This window comes from Pristiophorus japonicus, chromosome 5 (genome assembly GCF_044704955.1).
Source record: "Pristiophorus japonicus isolate sPriJap1 chromosome 5, sPriJap1.hap1, whole genome shotgun sequence".
Taxonomy (NCBI): Eukaryota; Metazoa; Chordata; class Chondrichthyes; family Pristiophoridae; genus Pristiophorus; species Pristiophorus japonicus.
The window spans coordinates 217,339,851-217,363,319 of NC_091981.1; the positions used below are offsets into that span (position 1 = coordinate 217,339,851).

A 23,469-nucleotide genomic window follows, 5' to 3' on the forward strand; every position below is an offset into this window, starting at 1 on the left:
AAGGCAGTTATATTCATTTGGCACTTCTGTACTAAGATGATCAGTAACTAATATTCATTGTATATAACCACTTTATTGTTTCACAACCGCCTCCCCCTCAATTGTCTCTCTCTCCTCCTGAAGACAAACGGGTATATGATTCCATGGGTGCAGATGGTACCTCATCTAACTCGTGTGCCTGAGCAATAAATTTTCCGCTAGCCTAGACAAAAGGTCAGTTATAGTGCTCGTGTTGGGATGAGCTGAGTCAACACAGTCAAAGGGTCTTCCTGGTCTGTGTTGCTTAGTACCACACGAGGCAGGGTGTTTACACAATGGGCTAGCAATTCAGTAGCTTTCCACCTTTTATTCTACCAGAAATATATTAAAATCCTCCTTGAAAAAAATCCCTTCATGCAGCATTTTCTTATGGTATTTTGCTCATTTAATTTTACTTGGCCATGCTGAAATAAAGAGACAATGTGGGAACAACAATTATCCCATATTTATGAATTATTAGAGGTTAACACCAGTTGTAATTTGGTGCAGGTTCTACCCACTGGGGTGTCTAAATTGTTAGTATTTTTTTAATGATGTCCTGGCCAATATTTATCCCTCAATTATCATTAAAAAAAACAGATTATCTAGTCAATATCAATCACTGTTTACGGAAGCTTGCTGTGCACAGATTGGCTCCTAGTTCCTACATTATAACAGTGAGTACACGTCAAAGAGTACTTCATTGGCTATAAAAGTGCTTTGGGATGTCGAGTGGTTGTGAAAGGAGCTATATAAATGCAATACTTTCTTCTTTTGATACTTGTATTATGTCAAAATAAGTAGGCAGTAATTAATTCTCACTCATCTAAAGTAATCAGATGCACTATATTTTATTTATTCTCATGTAACAAGAAACCAACAGTTACAGAAGGACATACCAGTAATACATCTGCAATAATACATTACATATAAGTTGTAACAAATAATGCAACATTTACGCTATGTTACTACATTCTAGGCTTTTTAAAGTGTGTGTCATTTATTTGTATTTCATGTATATTTGTTTCTGTACCAAACTACAGCATGTCAAGGAGATGGATTTGAATAGATGCATCGTACAAAAAAGCAATATAATTGAAGCGTACATATGCAGTTTCTTTGAACAACACATCACAGATGCATATTTGGGATACTTGCCTTCACCTCAGCGCTGAAGGAATTTACAAGGCAGTACAGCATAAATATACAATGATCTTCATGTAAATGTCTGTGGGGAGACATTCAAAACCCAGTATGCAAGGTATCTCGGTAACCTCAATCACTGAACTATCATTTGTTTTAAGAAGGGAACAGCTTATTTTTTTTTAAACTCCTCTTTTGTAAAAACTCGCCAGGGAACATACATTATATACTTCCTTAAAAAAAGTTACAAAAAAGAATAAATATTCACAGGACATTTTAAAAGGATAATATATAAGAGACTGCATATTCCATCATGTGAACACATGAAGTGAACAGAAAAACTCTACTGATTATCAGACAAGCTGCACAGTGATTGCTCATATCTTTCTGCATTCTTGTTATGTACCAATGTTTAATCAACCAAGAATTATTTATCTATTTAAATATTCAAATAAAGCTCATTAACGTCTGCTGATATGTCACATAAAAGCAAAAACAAAAATAAAATATTGTATGCCCAACATAGTATTACCATGTAAGTACATAAAAGATGAATATTTACAAAGAGAAATAATAAATGTGTTCACTTCATAGTATATTTCCAAAGTTTCTAACACCTAGAGTTTGCTTTCATCTTGTGCAAGTGCTGACATAATTGAAGTACTCAGTGCACTATTAAATTCCTTTATTATTCTAAATTGTGTATTTCAGTGATTGTAAAGTCAGCATAACACAGTGCAACCTATTTTTATAGAAAAATCAGATTGATAAATAAAAAGAGCACATTATAATTAAGTGTCATAACCACACTATAGTACAGATCAATTTGCATTTGTTTTTCAGTTAGTTTTAATACCTATTTAATAGCAAATTGAGTCATGAAGTTAACATATCATCTCATACATATTGTATGGGGGCCATATTACACACAAGTACTGTAAACGGCACTTCACCATTGCTAATGACCTTGAAGAGACATATCCATATTAATAGGCTTGATAAAAAATTAAAACTCAACAATATTTTTCTTAAACTATCTTTCTTAATTTGCCTTTTAACATTTATTTTAAAAGCATTTGTGTATTCGTTTTACAAGACCCTCAGAGGTAACTAATGGAATGGTTGCATGGGAAAAAATGTGCTTCTGAAATCGGTTTATTCAAAAAATGTTGGTTAACAATAGATGCAACCAAAATAAAGTTGGAATCGAAAGGACAATCAGAGTGAAAGTTGTACAAGTGAAAGCTTCTGAAACCCAATATTGTTTGGGAGCTGAAGCACTATCATATAGTTTAATGTCATGATCTTACACAATGTAAAATCTGCAACAGATTTTAATTTTTTTAACTCCCATGATCATTTTTCTGTCCTAATAAGTCAGACAGACTTTAATAGTCAACATTTCTGAGTACCTAGCTTTAGTTTCTCACAAATATATAAAAACAAATTGCACTAACAGTTTTTCTTTATTAATTTCAATAACAGTCCTCAATCACATATTTACAATTTTGAAAGTCATCATTCATAATATTGAATGTTTTGGGAGCATTCTAAAAACCAAGGACTGTACTTATTAAAGGGCCAGTGAATACTACATTGAACAGATCATGGAAGGAAGGGCTTAGCAACTATAAACAAGACTTCTTTGGTGTGGAACTGGACATTAGTTGGAAAAACGGGAATGATCTACAATATTTTTGTTCAATTTTAATGAAAAATGACATTATTAAGTAAATGTTCTCTCTTTATTCTCAATCTTTAACTACTGTCCCATTAACTAGCATACACTTTCCGGATGAAATGATCTAAAGCAATTTTAGTAGAATATTTTAAAACAGTTCACAACCCATCTGTCCCCTTCCCTTTCCTTATGATGAGCATTGATCTGCTATATGCTTGTGCATGTTTAAAGTACAATCTATACTATGCTTATACTACATACTTCCATGTTGTTGTTGCAATGTACCTCAGAGTCTTCAGAATATCACGGTTTGCTCTTTTTTGGGGCTGGACACAATAGAAAAATAGGATTTTGTCAGAGAAGAAATAGTTTTTACTGAAATAATGTAACTAATATTATGTTCCAAATTAGGTGTAGTTAAACTTAACTACTGAATATAATCCCACAAATCAATTGAGAGAAAATGTGATTTTATAGATAGGAAGTAGTAACCAATGATAAAGAAAGGCTGTTTACACAAGTAGGGAGAGGCAAGAAACATTGTGAACAAACAATAAAAATAAAGACAGCATTAAAAACACTTGTTAAATACATAACTGAGAATTCAGTACAGCTGCCTATAACTGAAAACAACTCGTTATAGGTGAAGATATCAATTGATACTAATAGTGAAATCATAGGTGCTGTACAAAGGACATGTTTACAATTTCACTAAAAGCAGAAAGCAGCTGAACTCTTGCTGCAGCATTTAATCTGGGGTAAAACCAAGCATAGTCATATTTTTACATATTTGTCTTTATGTTAGAATTAGGTCAGTGCTCTAGCTCGTACAGGACAAAATGGATGGTCTGAGGCCACAAGGTTAAAAGAACAACAGTATTTGAAGAATCCTATGGCTCCTACTCAGTACAGTATTGCAACTCCACAGATTTTAACTCTGATTTTTGAATGAGTCCCTCCATTATGGAGTCTTTAGCAAGCAGCAATAATGCTTTTCTGGGGTCTGAACTGACAAAGAGTTGGGTCTAAATCTAACCCCAGACTTTATAGGAGCTAAAGAGATCCCATTATATACATGTTTTTTGTATTCTTCCAAAAAGTTAAGCAGGCGATCCTCATGATAGTACAAACCGTTTTAAACACTGCAGCTCACCCCATCAGCTGTGGATTTATCTATGTTCCTTGCAAGATCCCAGCTGGAGCACTGTCAGAAATGTTCACAATGCTTCACTAGCTATTTCATTTCAATTGTATACAAAGGTATGCTGATTTTTGTAAAACATATGCAATGTCTTTCATGCCACTGTTGATTGCTTTGTAATGCTGGCATCAGAGGATCTCCTAGCATGCTCAAGATAGTTTCAAAAAAAAATCTTCAGAATTTCAATGTTACCAGTGAAATCTGAATGAGCTTTACAAAAATGCTACCCTACCACAGAAAATCAAAAGACTGACAGACAAGAGCCTGTAAAGCAGCACAGATCATTTATCAGCAAAGTGGATCTCTAAACAAACTATTAAAAAAACGAGGTGGTTCTTGCATGTCATGGTTTAGCATTCAAGATGTCAAATTCAGAGCACAAGCACAAATAAACCCACACAATGCTAATGGCAAGAATTGTCTTAAAGACAGCAGCCATTCGCTAACATGACTGTATCAACGAGAGAATAGGTTCTTGAATTCCTTTGCTTTTCTGCTTCTTTAGCTGCTCTTTGGAACTGGCGATGGAGATAACCTTCAATAAAAAGAAGAAACAATCACATCACTGTTGTCATTAGAGTGAACCTCACAGATTTGCTTTTACCAACACTAAGTCAATGTGGTATCAGGGATCTCAGTGTTCTCTGACATGTAGGAAATACAGAGGACTGACTGACACTACTATTCTAAAACAATATGCTTACACGTTGGAGCCACAAGTTTGCAACCATTTACGAAGGATGCAAGGCTGAAAGTGAAATTCATTCTGGCTATTTAAAAGAGGGTATAGAAAAACAGATTCACCCCCACTTTCCTAAAATGTTTTTTTTTTATATCCAGTCCAACTTAGTAAAGAACTGTTGTAGAACGCAAACGATTGTGACTGAAACTAGAATGATATTTTTACCCATATATCTCTAGGGTTAGTAAGGATCAGTTAACTAGAATAAGTAGGAAAGTTTTACATAAACAGACATACAAAGTCAAATTATGCATTTAACAACAAAATGACTAATATACTGCTTGAAATTAATGTGCTTTTATATTTCATCTTGTATGGAAGTCTGTCTTCATTTGAATAAACATTGATGTTTATTGGCTGTGTTGATTTCCTTGCAGATTCAGTTTGAAATATTTTCAGACAAGCATTTTCGATGGCATCTGCTTCAATAAATATGCAACAATCATATAATAAATATTAGACACATCACGCCAGTACATTCAATCAGATATAAACAGACCAGATGTTAAGATTTGGAGGCTACATTAATAGTACCAATTAACATTGAATGCTATTGCTTGGCTAATCTAGTTTATATTTTTCAATTAACTATCATTTACTAAGTGTCCCTCTGGATTTTCCCCTTTCAGTCTTTCCATTTGACTCTACAAGTCTCTGCAATTATAGTATTTGGCAATGCAGCCACATAGGAAGTTAATATTTACTACATCAAATCAAGCATTTTCCACAAACAATCAAAAGAAACCTACTGATTATTTCAGTTATTCATAATAATACATAGTGATCCTTCATTAGAATTATCAGTACACTGTAACTCTAAATCCACTCAGGTTGAAGTTACATTACACCGATCACAAAACAATTCAGCCTCAAACTAAGTAATCACAAAACCAGCCTCAAGCTACAGTCCACTAGTCACAAATCCAGTCAGCCTAAGATTACAATCCACTAATCACAAATATATTCCATCTGAAACTGCTGCTGCTGTTACCTATATTTTATAACATTTGTATTCAACTGTTATCCTATTGCAGCTCGACAAGCATCAAGTGCTGAATAATTAATTGGCCCATCAATACCCATAATGCATTCCCATCCTGACCTACATGCACTTTGAACTAAATATTTTTGTCTCCTTTTTTCTTAGAACCAGCTGACAGCACCACATGATGGAAAAGATGAAAAATTAAAACGAGCACTCCTGTAGGGTAGGTGAGTGACCTGTGGGAGAAAACTCAGCCGGAGAAGATTTTCGCACCTTGCATCAGACAGCTACAAATTGATTAGTTAGTCTGAGGAACTGCCACCAACCAGGCTCGAGAGACTAATTAAAGAGAGTACTGCCTGCACAGGCACCCCATTGACACCAAATTTGCTCAGCTGGGGCTATGAGGGAGCCTGCATTATCTCTACAGCTGTGGTTTTTCTTGTCTGTCTTATATTATAGATAGTAGATGTACGCTGTTCTCTTCCCCACCCCCCTAAATTATAAATAGCCTCGTCAGTACTTTTATACGAGTGATCCAGGTTAGCTATGTAAAAAGTTAATCGGCTGACAGATGTCAAAGTCAAATGGTTTGATTCATTGGAATAGATTATGATATTGAATAAAAGTATATGGTTCACACTTTAAATTCTATTTTACTGTGAGATGCCCAACAGTGAACAAACTATGTAGTTCTGGCAAATACTTTAAAAATGGCAGTTACAAATAAGCAATGAAACTATGATTACAAGATGTTTCCCAAATCAGTTAATCACAGCGTGCCACATTTTCCTTTTTTGTCAAAACATAGGCTCAATGGCCTTTTTCATTATTTATGAATTGCCACCAAAATGGCAGGAATGCACAGTTTTGAAATGTATAATTTCCTTGAGTGCAATTTTATTAATGAGCAAATTAAAAACAATTACAATGTACCTGCAATAATTAACACTTTGAAGCAACTACTGTGCCACTTAACCTGCATGAATTTTGTAAACTTCAGTTATCCTGCTGTGGAATGCACAATATTTTTGCAAAAGGGTCGAGCATCAATTTTTTTCCCATGACACTCTTTATGTCCCTTTCAGCTGTATTATGGAGAGATTTCAGTAACTTTTTGTTACTGCAGGAAGACAGCTTAACATGGTAGAACGTGAACAAGCATGATATGTCCTGTAATGCAGTGACCTGGCCGGAGTTCCGAAAGGAATTCAGTGATTTAAAAATTAATGCATGAATTTAAGGCAAGAATATTGTTGTAAAGTATGTCATCCAAAACTCAGCTGCGTGTGTCCTAACTCGCACTAAGTCCCGTTCACCCAGCACCCCTGTGCTCGTTGACCTACACTGGCTTCCGGTTAAGCAATGCCTCGAGTTTAAAATTCTCATCCTTGTTTTCAAATCCCTCCATAGCCTCACCCCTCCCTATCTCTGTAATCTCCTTCAGCCCCACAAATCTCTTCCACCTCCCGCATCCCCCCGACCGAGATATCTGCGCTCCTATAATTCTGGCCACTTGAGCATCCCTGATTTTAATCACTCAACCATTGGTGGCTGTGCCTTGAATTGCCAAGTTCCTAAGCTCTGGAATTTCCCTGCCTAAACCTCACCACCTTGCTATCTCTCCCTCCTCCTTTAAGGCGGTGCTTAAAATCTACCTCTTTGACTAAGCTTTTGGTCATCGCCCCAATTTCTCCTCAATAGCTCGGTGTCAAATTTTGTTTTATAACATTCTTGTGAAGCACCTTGGAACATTTCACTACATTAAAGGCGCTATATAAATACAAGTTGTTGTTGTAGTAAGTAGCACGTGACATATTGGGCCCAAGTTTCCACTTGATTTGCGCCTGATTTTTAGGAGCAACTGGTGGAGAACGGACTATCTTAGAAATCGCAATTCTCCACATTTTTTTTTCTGCAGTTCTAGTCAGGTAGAACAGTTCTACTTTGGAACAGAATTTTTTCTTCAAAAGGGGGCGTGTCCGGCCACTGACGCCTGATTTGAAAGTTTCCACAGTGAAAACGTACTCCAAACTAAAGTAGAATGGAGCAAGTGAAGATTTTTGTAGAACTGAAAAAACCTGTTCTACACATTAAAAAATCAGGCGCAGGTTACAAATTAGGCGTCCAGAACGAGGTGGGGGGGGGAAGGGAAGTCATTAAATTCTATAATAAATCCTTATTTATACTTATACAAATATTATACAAATAAATCCAACCTGAATAAACATTTATAAGCAAAGAAAAGATTAAATAAACCATCTTCCTACCTGTGTGAAAGTGCTTCAGACAGGCCTTTCGGGACTGAAGGCTGCCGGCCAGTCCCCAGCATCAGATTTACAGGTAGGTGGCGTTGGGTTGGGTTGGGTTGGGGGGGGGGGGGGGGGGAGGGGGGAGGGGAGGGAGAGAGAGGAGGGGGGAGAGGAGGGGGGAGAGAGAGAGGGGAGGGAGAGAGAGAGGGGGGGGAGAGAGAGGGAGGGGGAGAGGGAGGGAGGGGGAGAGGGAGGGAGGGGGAGAGGGAGGGAGGGGGAGAGGGAGGGAGGGGGAGAGGGAGGGAGGGGGAGAGGGAGGGAGGGGGAGAGGGGGAGAGGGGGGGGGGGGAAAGGTCAGGTCGGATCCAGTCCGGGAGTGGGAGTCGGGTCGGGTCCAGTGGGGGGGGGGGTGGGTCGGGTCGGGGGGGCGGGTCGGGTCGGGGGGGCGGGAGCGCGGGTCGGGTTGGGTCCAGTCGGGGGGGCGGGAACAGGAGCTCGGGTCGAGTCGGGGAGCGGGTGTCGGGTCTGGTCTGGAGGCGGGGGGGGGGGGGGGGCGGGGGCGGGGAGCGGGTGTCGGGTCTGGTCTGGAGGCAGGGGGGGGGGGGCGGGGAGCGGGTGTCGGGTCTGGTCCGGAGGCAGGGGCGGGGGGGGGAGCAGGTGTCGGGTCTGGTCCGGAGGCAGGGCGGGGGCGGGGAGCGAGTGTCGCGTCTGGTCGGGGGGGGGGGGAAGCAGGAGCTGGCCGTGGGAGGAGCCTTATTCACGCAGCCCCAGTGAGGCCATTCAGCCAGGGCTAGGGGCTGCGTGCTTCGGGCCCCTCCCACACAGTTCGGCGCCTGGAGCTACTGCACTTGCGTGCCCACTGTAGCGCGCATGTGCAGAGGTCCCGGCACTGTTTCCAGCGCAGGGACCTGGCTCCGCCCCCCCACAGCTCGTGATGGCTGCGCCGAGGGCCAGAGGACCTGCAGGGAGGTGGAGAATACCGAGGATTTTTTAGGCGCACTTTGTGGCGCGAAAAACGGGCGTCCAGGTCGGGACTGCGCCGTTTTAGGCGTGTGTGCAAACTTGGGCCCATATAGAGATTAATTGTTGTTGATTGTTAAATACATGTAAAAACATGCCACTTGCTACATCTCTAAGCATTTCTCTGTGTGAGTAATGTAGTAGAAGTGAAATAGTAGGGTTACACAACTTATACAGGTCATGATGGCAACAAAAAAATGCATCGGAAATTAATTTCCACTAGCCAAAATCACACACTCTCAATTGCCAATGCCCTTATGTTTAGTCACAATTCACATTCAGTGCAGGGCACAATTTGTGGAACATACCAGCATAAAACTCTTACTATGTTGAGGATTTATTTTGGAGACCCAGACACTCTGGAAATGCTTAGGATTGTAGATGTTGTAGGGTTGCACAGATCAACTGACATGTACAAGTTAATTGATATACATCATATTAATCATATCTTCTAATCTTTGTGAAACATTTGACAACAGCATGTACAAATACATTATTGTGTGACAACAGAATAAAAAATAGGTGTGTTTTTATGGCTCAGAGCAGCTCTGAGGAAATTCCTGTATATGTATTTCTAATGCCCATCTGCTCCCTTTATAGAGGAAAGGAAACTCAATGAGCTACAAGGTGCACAGAAAAAACAAATACCACGACATCAGCCGTAGTGTAAGAAAAACTGGTATTAGAGATTCATATTCGTATATATTCAATTTGTAGTCATTGACCAAACTAATCTTACCCATGATTCTCTGTGGGCATGGGAATATTAGAGGCTGCTCAAATATACGCAAAAAGCAGTTCTGACTCGGCTCATAACAAGCAGCCACAGGCTGCTAGTGAAGGTCGAATTATTAAACAACATGCAGAGTAGAAATTAGAGTTCACTTAACAAAACTAATTGCAAAGATCTTTGAACTATAGTTAGTATAAAGAAACATAAAATAAGGCAGATATTGGAGTTAAGGTACCCATCAGATAGAGTAAAGTGTGATAGACTGGGCACCATCCAAGACTAGAGAGACAGTTTGAAATGGGCCCTTGGTACCAGGCCGGGCACTGCTCGTTAGGAGTAAAAGAGATAAGGCAAATTCCAGTAGGGTAAAAAAAAAATGTATAACATGAACAAAGTAGGGTTGATGGAAAATTACTGGAGACAGGAGTGGCCAAGATACGACCTCGGTTCTGAGTGACAATGGTATTTTGACCATGAGAATGGTCATTTTGTTAAAGACCATATATGGACACTGGCCAAACAAACCTTTGATAAGAAATTGGTTAAAACAGCAATACTCAAAGAATACCTTCACACAGAAACTGCTGGAATAACAACGAACAGATTAAAGATGACATCACCTGTGTCCGGAAGTTTCTAGAGACCGAGGCCTGCAAGCTTTTGTTCAATTATCACCTTTTGTTAAGTACACTACTGCTATAAGCTTAATAAATCTTGATCCATTGCACAAAACATACTGACTGCTGCCTATTGGTGTTGTCTTGTCCAAGAACCCTTAAAAATTCAACAGTAGTAAAACATCCAAGGCGCTTCACAGGAGTATAATAAGATAAAAGATTTGTTACTGAGCCACACAAGGAGAAATCAGGGCAGATAACCAAAAGCTTGGTCAAAGAGGTAAGTTTTAAGGAGTGTCTTAAAGGATGGAGAGAGGTAGAGAGGTTAAGGCAGGGAATTCCAGAGCTTAGGGCCAAAGCAGCATAAGGCACAGCCACCAATGGTTGAGCGATTATAATCAGGGATGCTCAAGAGGGCAGAATTAGAGGAGCACAGATATCTCAGGGTGGATTGTGGGGCCGGAGGAGATTACAGAGATAGGGAGGGGCAAGGCCATGGAGGGATTTGAAAGCAAGGCTAAGAATTTTGAAATCAACATGTTGCTTAACTGGGAGCCAAAGTAGATCAGCGAGCACAGGGGTGATGGGTGACTGGAATTTGATGCGAGTTAGGACACGGGCAGCAGAGTTTTGGATGATCTCAAGTTTACGTAGGGTAGAACTTGGGAGGCCAGCCAGGGGTGCATTGGAATAGTCATGACTAGAGGTAAGACAAGCAGGGATGAGGGATGCAATCTGGAATTGCATCCTATTCTTGTCCCCATGCACAACAATAGGTGGTATGCTAAAGATGTACAAAATGCAATCTGTTGTTAAGCACAATGAAATAACAATGTCAACCTCAGTTATGCAGGTCATAAAGAGACATGCATTCCTCAAAAGTACTCCCATTGCTGCTATGAAAAATTTGGAATCCATACTCCAACAAGCAATCATGGGCAGCTTCAACTCACTTAGAAAACAGTTGCTGGAAATCACGATGAGGGTAGTAAGAGATCTCATAGATATGGTACATATCTCATGGTACATCAGTCATTGAAGGTTGGCATGCAGGTACAGCAGGCGGTTAAGAAAGCAAATGGCATGTTGGCCTTCATAGCGAGGGGATTTGAGTACAGGGGCAGGGAGGTGTTGCTACAGTTGTACAGGGCCTTGGTGAGGCCACACCTGGAGTATTGTGTACAATTTTGGTCTCCTAACTTGAGGAAGGACATTCTTGCTATTGAGGGAGTGCAGCGAAGATTCACCAGACTGATTCCCGGGATGGTGGGACTGACCTATCAAGAAAGACTGGATCAACTGGGCTTGTATTCACTGGAGTTCAGAAGAATGAGAGGGGACCTCATAGAAACGTTTAAAATTCTGACGGTTTAGACAGGTTAGATGCAGGAAGAATGTTCCCAATGTTGGGGAAGTCCAGAACCAGGGGTCACAGTCTAAGGATAAGGGGTAAGCCATTTAGGACCGAGATGAGGAGAGACTTCTTCACCCAGAGAGTGGTGAACCTGTGGAATTCTCTGCCACAGAAAGTGGTTGGTGCCAATTCACTAAATATATTCAAAAGGGAGTTAGATGAAGTCCTTACTAATCGGGGGATCAAGAGGTATGGCGAGAAAGCAGGAATGGGGTACTGAAGTTTCATGTTCAGCCATGAACTCATTGAATGGCGGTGCGGGCTAGAAGGGCTGAATGGCCTGCTCCTGCACCTGTTTTCTATATCCAGTGTTCTGTTCTCATATAGCTTTGTAGGTGCTGGGAGAGATTCTCCTGCAGTAATGACAGAGAGTAGCACAGGAACCAGTTGGTTGCCATTTATGCCTGTGACAGTTTTATGCCATCAGAGGATCGAAGGGTGCATAGAATTTACAAATGACAGTAGATGCTGTCTTTAGTAATGAAGGACCCACAGCAAATCAGTAAAGGAGACTGGTGACACTGATGCAGGTTAAATGGTGTATTCGCTGCAGTTGGTCAATTAGCTGCGCACTCACCTACTAATGGTGCTCCTTCAACTGGAGGAGCAGTAGGGCATAGAAGCAACTAACATGCAGAGGTTCGTAGCACGAGAGAAAATGCATCAGCAAAATATGTTAAATAAAATGGGAAGTTGTGAAACTGAATCCAATAAACCTGGTAATGTGTGGGCCAGCACCAAAAAACAAAATGAGCATTAAAGTTGCCAAATTGTCACTGGGAACGGGGTCGCAGTCCGCCACCTACCTCGGCCGCACTTAACCTGCCTCGGGAGCCAGGATCACGGCCACTGATACTGAATTCCATGCTTTTGTGCCCATTCCACCATTTTTCAATATCCCGTTGCAGCTTCCTTTGATCCTCAGAATTATTTACTACAGCTCATATTTTATCCTCTGCAATTGTAGAAACCACTCTCTCTAGCACTATGTCCCTTTTTGATCTTCTCTTACCCCGCCCAATTCTGCAGTTTTTCATGACTTGCCTTCAACAGCACCTTTAGAAAGCTGAGCAAAATCAGCTCTTCCCTCTTAACTTTCATAAACCTATTTTTTGGACAGGAACAATTATTAGAACAATGCAAAACACAATTAATAATCTTTTAGTGCTTTCTACCAGACAAGCAGTACTGTTTATGCAAATCTACATTTTTTTGCTAAATATAGCTCATCATTTATACATATCTAAACAGTAAGATCAATATTGGTGTGTTCATAGGTTTTTATTTTCTAATAAGGAAAATCTGTATAACTACAAGCTCTAGATAGAATAGCAAAAATCATAATCTGAGACCAATAAATATTTGCTATTAAATTGTTACAAAATGCATACGAATGCAGGATAAGCTCTACTCTTACATATGCATGAATCATAAAAATTTCTTCCAGATCAGAATTCCCAATCCTTGCTCTCCCAGCAATCTGTGATCCTGCAAGATTAGACTTCAATCATAATGAAAGGCTGATGTACTGTTCAATGCTGGTTTGAGAAATCCCCTCCTCCCAGAGACTCTGACAAGGATCTCTGTTCTGTCCCTTTATTATTAAAGATGAGAAATTGCCAATGACAGCAAATTATAGAAAGAGGTAAAGGTGATCTTTTTTGATATGGCTCATAATTTATAAATATCGAAACAGTAAGATCAATATTGGTGTGCTCATAGGTTTTTATTTTCTAATAAGGAAAATCTGTATAACTACAAACTCTAAATAGAAAATCACACAATATTATAGCAAAAATCATAAACTGAGTTTAACATGTGCACCCCATCTGAAGTACAGTGTGCTCTTTAAGTCACTTAATCATTGGAAGTATACTATTGTCTTTGAGAGGGTACAGAGGTGAACAAAGATAATTCCAGGTATCAGCATCTTAAAGTTGAGGAAAAATTAAGGAAGTTGAGCTCATTTTCTTTGGGAGAGAGGTGATTTAATTGAAGTTTTCAAGATTATGGTTATATATGTGGACTTGTATTTACTCTGTACAGTCACCAGAGGGCTCATCCCCTGGAGTCCCAAGGGATCCTATAGTCCCTTGGGAGCACAGGTATTTAAGGAGGCTTCACAGGTTGGAGAGGCACTCTGGAGATCTGCAATAAAAGACTAAAGTAACTCTTTACTTTGAGCTCACAGTGTTCAGTCTGACTCTTTCTCCATACACAACAACTGGCGACGAGATACAGATAGCGAACCCAAAGATGCAGAGAACAGTGGGCACCCTGGAGAAATTTTCGGAGGGAGATGATTGGGAAACCTTTGAGGAGCGACTCGACCAATACTTCGTGGCCAACGAGCTAGATGGGGAAGAGAGCGCTGCCAAACAAAGGCCGATCCTCCTCACCGTCTGTGGGGAACCAACGTATGGCCTCATGAAGAATCAGCTCACTCCAGCGAAACCCACGGAGAAATTGTATGACGATTTGTGCACACTGGTCCGAGAGCATTTGAATCCGAAGGAAAGCGTTCTGATGGCGAGGTACCGGTTCTACACCTACAAAAGGTCTGAAGGCCAGGAAGTGGCGAGTTATGTCGCCGAGCTGAGACGCCTTGCAGGACATTGCAAATTTGAAGGACATTTGGAACACATGTTCAGAGACTTTTTCGTACTTGGTATTGGCCACGAAACAATACTTCGCAAACTTTTGACTGTAGAGACCCCAACCTTGAGTAAGGCCATAGCAATAGCCCAGGCGTTCATTGCTACCAGTGACAATATGAAGCAAATCTCTCAGCACACAAGTGCTGCTACAAGTACTGTGAACAAAGTGATGTTGTTTTCAAATCGTAATTTACAGGGCAGGTCACACATATCTGCAGCTGCACGTCCGCAGATGACTCAGAGTCCACCATCAAGGATGAATGCAAGGCCATTAACACCTTGTTGGCGCTGCGGGGGTGATCATCGTTTCCATTTATGCCGATTCAAAGAGTATGTTTGCAAGGGCTGTGGAACAATGGGACACCTCCAACGAGTGTGCATGCAAGCTGCAAAGCCAGTTAAACCTGAAAACCACCATGTTGCAGAGGGGGGACAAATCCACGGAGCATCACGACGAACCAGAGCCTCAAATAGAAGAGGCAGAAGTACATGGGGTGCACACATTCACCACGAATTGTCCCTGATAATGCTGAATGTTGAATTATTGGACTCCCGGTGTCAATGGAGCTGGACACGGGCGTGAACCAGTCCATCATGGGCAAAAAGACTTTCGAAAAATTGTGGTGCAACAAGGCCTCAAGGCCAGTCTCAACTCCAGTTCGCACGAAACTAAGAACTTACACGAAAAAACTGATTCCTGTAATCGACAGTGCTACCGTAAAGATCTCCTATGATGGAGCGGTGCACAAGTTACCACTCTGGGTGGTACCGGGCTATGGTCCCACGCTGCTCGGCAGGAGCTGGCTGGGAAAGATACGCTAATTCCGGGGGCGCGACCCATCCATCACAAGGCGAGAGCAGTGCCGTATATGATGTGAGAAAGGGTAGAGATCAAGCTAGACCGGCTGCAAAGAGAGGGCATCCTATTGTCCCAGTCCTCAAGGGAGATGGCACCGTCAGTATCTGTGTTGATTACAAAGTAACTATCAATCGTTTCTCCCTGCAGGACCAATACCCACTACCAAAGGCCGACGACCTCTATGCAACGCTGACGGGAGTAAAGATGTTCACGAAGCTGGATCTGACTTCAGCCTACATGACGCAGGAACTGGAGTAATCATCAAAGGCCCTCACAAAGGTCTTTTTGTTTATAACAGATGTCCGTTTGGAATCCGATCAGCGGTGGCGATATTCGAGAGAAACATGGAAAGTTTACTGAAGTCGGTCCCGCACACCGTGGTCTTCCGGGACAACATCTTGGTCACAGGTCGGAACACAGTCGAGCACCTGCAGAACCTGGAGGAGATTCTTAGTCGACTCAACCGCGTGGGGCTCAGGTTAAAACGCTTTAAGTGCATTTTCCTGGCACCTGAAGTGGAGTTCTTGGAAAGGAGGATTGCGGTGGACAGCATCAGGCCCACCAACGCGAAGACGGAGGCAATCGAGAAAGCACCGATGCCACAGAACGTGACGGAGCTGCGGTCGTTTCTGGGATTCTTGAACTACTTTGGTAACTTCTTACTGTGTCTCAGCACACTGTTAGAACCACTACATGTCTTACTACGAAAAGGGGGCAAATGGGTTTGGGGCAAAGGCCAAGAAAATGCCTTTGTAAAAGCAAGAAAATTGTTATCCTCAAACAACTTGCTTGTATTGTATAATCCATGTAAGCATTTGGTACTAGCATGTGATGTGTCGTCATATGGCATCGGATGTGTATTGCAACAAGCTAATGATTTTGGGAAACTGCAACCGGCTGCTTATGCATCCAGGAGTCTGTCTAAGGCTGAGAGCCAACAGCATGATTGAAAAAGAAGCGTTATCGTGTGTCTATGGGGGTAAAGAAAATACATCAATACCTGTTTGGGCTAAAATTCGAATTGGAAACTGACCATAAGCCACTAATATCCCTGTTTTCCGAGAGTAAAGGGATAAATACCAATGCATCGACCCGCATCCAGAGATGGGCGCTCACGTTGTCCGCATACAACTACGCCATCCGCCACAGGCCAGGCACAGAAAACTGCGCCGATGCTCTCAGTCGGCTGCCATTGCCCACCACGGGGGTGGAAATGGCGCAGCCCGCAGATCTAACCATGGTTATGGAAGCATTTGAGAGTGAGCAATCAGCCGTCATTGCCCGGCAGATCAAAACATGGGCAAGCCAGGACCCCTTATTATCGCTAGTCAAAAGCTGTGTGCTTCACGGGAGCTGGTCCAGTGTCCCAGTGGAAATGCAGGGAGAGATAAAGCCGTTTCAGCGGCGCACAGATGAAATGTCGATACAGGCAGACTGCCTTCTGTGGGGCAATCGAGTAGCGGTCCCCAAGAAGGGCAGAGGCACCTTCATCAATGACCTCCACAGTACCCAACCAGGCATCGTAATGATGAAAGCGATAGCCAGATCCCACGTGTGGTGGCCTAGTATCGATGCGGACTTAGAGTCCTGCGTTCACAGATGTAATACATGCTCGCAGTTAAGCAATGTACCCAGGGAGGTGTCGCTAAGTTTATGGTCTTGGCCTTCCAAACCGTGGATAAGGGTACACGTCGACTATGCAGGCCCGTTCTTGGGCAAGATGTTCCTTGTGATTGTAGACGCGTACTCCAAGTGGATTGAATGTGAGATAATGTCGGCTAGCATGTCCGCTGGCACTACTGAAAGCCTGCGGGTCTTGCTTGCCCGATGTCCTGGTGAACGATAACGGGCCATGTTTCACCAGTGCTGAGTTCAAAGAATTCATGACCCGTAACGGGATCAAACATGTTACATCTGCCCCATTTAAACCAGCGTCCAATGGTCAGACAGAGAAAACAGTGCAAACCATCAAGCAAGGCTTGAAGAGGGTAACTGAAGGCTCACTGCAGATTTGCCTATCCTGAGTCCTGCTTAGCTACCGCACGAGACCCCACTCACTCACTGGGATCCCACCTGCTGAACTGGTCATGAAAAGAGCACTTAAGACAAGGCTCTCGTTAGTTCACCCTGATCTACATGAACAGGGAGAGAGCAGGCGGCTTCAACAAAGTGCATACCATGATAGAAACATAGAAAACATAGAAAATAGGTGCAGGAGTAGGCCATTCGGCCCTTCGAGCCTGCACCGCCATTCAATGAGTTTATGGCTGAACATGCAACTTCAGTACCCCATTCCTGCTTTCTTGCCATACCCCTTGATCCCCCTCGTAGTAAGGACTACATCTAACTCCTTTTTGAATATGTTTAGTGAATTGGCCTCAACAACTTTCTGTGGTAGAGAATTCCACAGGTTCACCACTCTCTGGGTGAAGAAGTTTCTCCTCATCTCGGTCCTAAATGGCTTACCCCTTATCCTTAGACTGTGATCCCTGATTCTGGACTTCCCCAACATTGGGAACATTCTTCCTGCATCTAACCTGTCTAAACCCATCAGAATTTTAAACGTTTCTATGAGGTCCCCTCTCATTCTTCTGAACTCCAGTGAATATAAGCCCAGTTGATCCAGTCTTTCTTGATATTTCAGTCCCTCCATCCCGGGAATCAGTCTGGTGAACCTTCGCTGCACTCCCTCAATAGCAAGAATGTCCTTCCTCAAGTTTGGAGACCAAAACTGTACACAATACTCCAGGTGTGGCCTCATCAAGGCCCTGTACAACTGTAGTAACACCTCCCTGCCCCTGTACTCAAATCCCCTTGCTATGAAGGCCAACATGCCATTTGCTTTTTTAACCCCTGCTGTACCTGCATGCCAACCTTCAATGACTGATGTACCATGGCACCCAGGTCTCGTTGCACCTCCCCTTTTCCTAATCTGTCACCATTCAGATAATAGTCTGTCTCTCTGTTTTTACCACCAAAGTGGATAACCTCAAATTTATCCACATTATACTTCATCTGCCATGCATTTGCCCACTCACCTAACCTATCCAAGTCACTCTGCAGCCTCATAGCATCCTCCTCGCAGTTCACACTGCCACCCAACTTAGTGTCATCCGCAAATTTGGAGATACTACATTTAATCCCCTCGTCTAAATCATTAATGTACAATGTAAACAGCTGGGGCCCCAGCACAGAACCTTGCGGTACCCCACCAATCACTGCCTGCCATTCTGAAAAGTACCCATTTACTCCTCCTCTTTGCTTCCTGTCTGACCATCAGTTCTCAATCCACGTCAGCACACTACCCCCAATCCCATGTGCATTAACTTTGCACATTAATCTCTTGTGTGGGACCTTGTCGAAAGCCTTCTGAAAGTCCAAATACACCACATCAACTGGTTCTCCCTTGTCCACTCTACTAGAAACATCCTCAAAAAATTCCAGAAGATTTGTCAAGCATGATTTCCCTTTCACAAATCCATGCTGACTTGGACCTATCATGTCACCTCTTTCCAAATGCGCTGCTATGACATCCTTAATAATTGATTCCATCATTTTACCCACTACCGATGTCAGGCTGACCGGTCTATAATTCCCTGGTTTCTCTCTCTCCCTCCTTTTTTAAAAAGTGGGGTTACATTGGCTACCCTCCACTCCATAGGAACTGATCCAGAGTCTATGGAATGTTGGAAAATGACTGTCAATGCATCCGCTATTTCCAAGGCCACCTCCTTAAGTACTCTGGGATGCAGTCCATCAGGCCCTGGGGATTTATCGGCCTTCAATCCCATCAATTTCCCGCCTAATAAGGATTTCCCTCAGTTCCTCCTTCTTACTAGACCCTCTGACCCCTTTTATATCCGGAAGGTTGTTTGTGTCCTCCTTCGTGAATACCGAACCAAAGTACTTGTTCAATTGGTCTACCATTTCTTTGTTCCCCGTTATGACTTCCCTTGATTCTGACTGCAGAGGACCTCCGTTTGTCTTTACTAACCTTTTTCTCTTTATATATCTATAGAAACTTTTGCAGTCCGTCTTAATGTTCCCTGCAAGCTTCCTCTCGTACTCTATTTTCCCTGCCCGAATCAAACCCTTTGTCCTCCTCTGCTGAGTTCTAAATTTCTCCCAGTCCCCGGGTTCACTGCTATTTCTGGCCAATTTGTATGCCACTTCCTTGGCTTTAATAATATCCCTGATTTCCCTTGATAGCCACGGTTGAGCCACCTTCCCTTTTTTATTTTTACGCCAGACAGGAATGTACAATTGTTGTAGTTCATCCATGCGGTCTCTAAATGTCTGCCATTGCCCATCCACAGTCAACCCCTTAAGTATCATTCGGCAATCTATCCTAGCCAATTCACGCCTCATACCTTCAAAGTTACCCTTCTTTAAGTTCTGGACCATGGTCTCTGAATTAACTGTTTCATTCTCCAATGTGCAAATGTGTCACACGAGATTGAAATCAATGATCCTGTATTCGTATTAAATTATGGACAAGGTCCCAAGTGGCTTCCCGGCAGTGTCATGGCCAAAGAGGGGCGCAGGGTGTTTCAGGTCAAACTTTCAAATGGACTCATTCACCGGAAACACTTGGACCAAACCAAACTCGGATTCACGGACTATCTTGAGCAACCCACCTTGGACCCTACCTTTTTTGATCCCCCAACATACACACCAGTGGCAACCAGCACCACGGTTTACCACAAAGCAGAACCCATCATCCATAGCAGCCCTGCAGGGCCCAACACACCAGGCAGCCCAGCAAGGCCAGCTGCACAGCAGCCCAGAGAGGGCCCAAATGATTCAACAACACCAGCTTTCACACAGACAATCAACCAGGGCAAGAAGGGCCCCAGATCGACTCACATTGTAAATAGTTACACTATTGACTTTTGGGGGTGGGGGAGGGGGGGGGGGGGAAGTGTTGTTATATATGTGGACTTGTATTTACTCTGTATGGCCACCAGAGGGCTCATCCCCTGGAGTCCCAAGGGATCCCATAATCCCTTGGGAGCATAGGTATTTAAGAAGGCTTCACAGATTGGAGAGGCACTCTGGAGACCTGCAATAAAAGACTAAGGTCACACTTTACTTTGAGCTCACAGTGTTCAGCCTGACTCTTTCTCCATTCACAACAATTATAAAGGGAATGGGAAAATCATCATCCAGGTAAATTGTTCAGCAGCCAAAGAATTAAATACCAGTGTCAGAAGTTTAAAAAAAATTGTACTTTCAGATTAAGAAAAGTGAGGTGGAACTTTTTACACTCAAGGGGGAAAATAATTGAAGTTGACAGTCTAAATAGGTTTGAGTATACTGTATGCAATTCTGGAGAAAGAAGGCATTTAGTGATTGAGTGAGAAGGATGGTATGTGGAGTGGATCTGTGAAAAATGGACAGGTTTGTTTGAACCTATTGGCCTTTTCCTGTTTCTAACTCGTACGTTTGTACATTTTTAAAAAATCATTCACAGGATGGGGGCAAGGTCACCATTTATTGCCCATCCCTAATTGCCCTTAAGAAGGTGGCAGTGAGCCTTCTTCTTGAACCGCTGCCGCCCATGTGGTGAGGATACTCCCACAGTGCTGTTCGGGAGGGAGTACCAGGATTTTGATCTCGAGACGATGAAGGAACAGCGATATATTTCCAAGTCAGGATAGTATATGACTTGGAGGGGAATTTGGAGCTGGTGGTGTCCCCAGGCCCTGGTCTTTCTAGTTGGTAGAGGTCGCCGATTTAGGAGGTACTGTCGAAGAAACCTTGGTGAGTTGCTGCAATGCATCTTGTAGATGGTACATACTGCAGCCACGGTACGCCAGTGGTGGAGGGAGTGAATGTTGAAGATGGTAATCAAAGTGAGCTGTTTTGTCCTGGATGGTGTCAAGCTGCTTGAGTGTTGATGGAGCTGCACTCAGCCAGGCAAGTGGAGAGTATTCCATCACATGCCTGACTTGTGCCTTGTAGATGATGGAAAGGCTTTGGGGAGTCATGAGGTGAGTCACTCACCGCTAAATACCCAGGTCTCTGACATGCTTTTGTTGCCACAGTTATGTATGTGGCTGGTCCAGTTCAGCTTCTGGTCAATGGTGACCCCCAGGATGTTGATGATGGGGGATTCGGCGATCGTAATCCAATGTCAAGGGGAGATGGCTAGACTCTCTCTTGTTGGAGATAGTCATTGCCTGGCATGTTACTTGCCACTTAGCAACCCAAGACTGAATGTTGTTTATGTCTTGCTGCATGCGGGCATGGACTGTTTCATTATCTGAGGAGTTGCGAATGGAACTGAACACTGTGCAATCATTAGCAAACAACCCCACTTCTGACATTATGATGGAGGGAAGTTCATTGATGAAGCAGCTGAAGATGAATGGGTCTAGGACACTGCTGCAGGAGCTCCTCAGGCTAATGTCCTGTGGCTGAGATTATTGCTATCCAACAACCACAACCATCTTCCTAATTCCCCCTCAATACTCATTGACTTCAATTTTACTAGGGCACCATGATGCCACACTCGGTCAAATGCCACCTTATTGTCAAAGGGCAGTCATTCTCACCTCAGCTCTGGAGTTCAGCTCTTTTGATCATGTTTGGACCAAGGCTGTAATGAGTTCCGGAACCGAAATTGAACATTGATGAGCAGATTATTAGTAAGTGCCACTTATTAGCACTGTCGGCAACATCCTTCCTCACTTTGCTGATAATGGAGATAAGATTACAGTAGCAATGTTACTGGACTAATAATCCGGAGATGCAAGTTCAAATCCCACCATGGCAGCTGGTGGATTTAAATTCAAATTAATTAAATAAATCTGGAATTTAAAAAAAGCTAGCATCAGTAATGATAACCATGAAACTACCGAATTGTCATAAAAACCCATTTGGTTCACCCATGCCCTTTAGGAAAGGAAACCTGCCATCCTTACCTAGTTTGGGCTATATGTGACTTCAGACCAATATGATTGACTCTTAACTACTCTCTGAAATGGCCTCAGTTATAGCAAACTGCTGCAACAAAGTCAGAACTGTGGGAGTATCTTCAACACAAGAACTGCAGCAGTTCAAGAAGCTGGCTCACCACCACCTTCTCAAGGGCAATTAAGGATGGGCAGTAAATACTGGCCTTGCCAGCGATGCCCACATCCTGTGATCAAATAAAACTAAAACTAAAACTAAAACAATTGGCCGGATTGGATTTGTCCTGCTTTTTAATGGACAGGTGGGGCAATTTCCAACATCGTTGGATAGATGCCAGTGTTGCAAGCTGTACTGGAACAGTTTGGCTAGAGGTGCGGCTAGTTCTGGAACATAAGAAATAGGAGGAGGAGTAGGCCATACAGCTCCTCCAGCCTGCTCCGCCACTTAATACGATCATGGCTGATCCAATCATGGACTCAGGTCCACTTCCCTGCCACCTCCCCATAATCCCTTATCGGTTAAGAAACTGTCTATCTCTGTCTTAAATTTATTCAATGACCCAGCTTCCACAGCTCTCTGAGGCAGCGAATTCCACAGATTTACAACCCTCTGAGAAAAGAAATTCCTCCTCATCTCAGTTTTAAATGGCAGCCCCTTATTCTAAGATTATGCCCTCTAGTTCTAGCCTCCCTTATCAGTGGAAGCATCCTCTCTGCATCCAACATATCAAGCCACCTCAATCTTATACGTTTCGATAAGATCACCTCTCATTCTTCTGAAATCCAATGAGTAGAGGCCCAACCTACTCAACCTTTCCTCATAAGTCAATCCCCTTATAAGAACATAAGGAAGCCATACGGCCCTTCGAGCCTGCTCCACCATTCAATAAGATCATGGCTGATCTGATCATGGACTCAGATCTACTTCCCTGCCTACTCCCCATAACCCCTTATCCCTTTATCGTTTAAGTAATTGTCTATTTCTGTCTTAAATTTATTCAATGTCCCAGCTTCCACAGCTCTCGGAGGCAGCGAATTCCACAGATTTACAACCCTCAAAGAAATTTCTCCTCATCTCTGGTTTAAATGGGCGGCTCCCTATTCTAAGATCATGCCCTCTAGTTCTAGTCAGTGGAAACATCCTCTCTGCATCCACCTTGTCAAGCCCCCTCATAATCTTATACACTTCGATAAGATCACCTCTCGTTCTTCTGAATTCCATCAACCTAG

The 23,469-nt window shown here is 42.7% G+C and overlaps 1 protein-coding gene across 2 annotated transcripts in view; it reads right to left on the minus strand.

The window, feature by feature from the left end:
- Window positions 1-864: 864 nt before the first annotated feature.
- cdk14 (cyclin dependent kinase 14) overlaps window positions 865-23,469 on the minus strand; it is an 860,906-nt gene continuing 838,301 nt past the window's right edge. For both annotated transcript variants that reach the window (XM_070881317.1, XM_070881319.1), the window contains one exon: window positions 865-4,578. The gene's annotated coding sequence lies outside the window, so the exon portion shown is untranslated. The remainder of the gene's footprint in view (window positions 4,579-23,469) is intronic.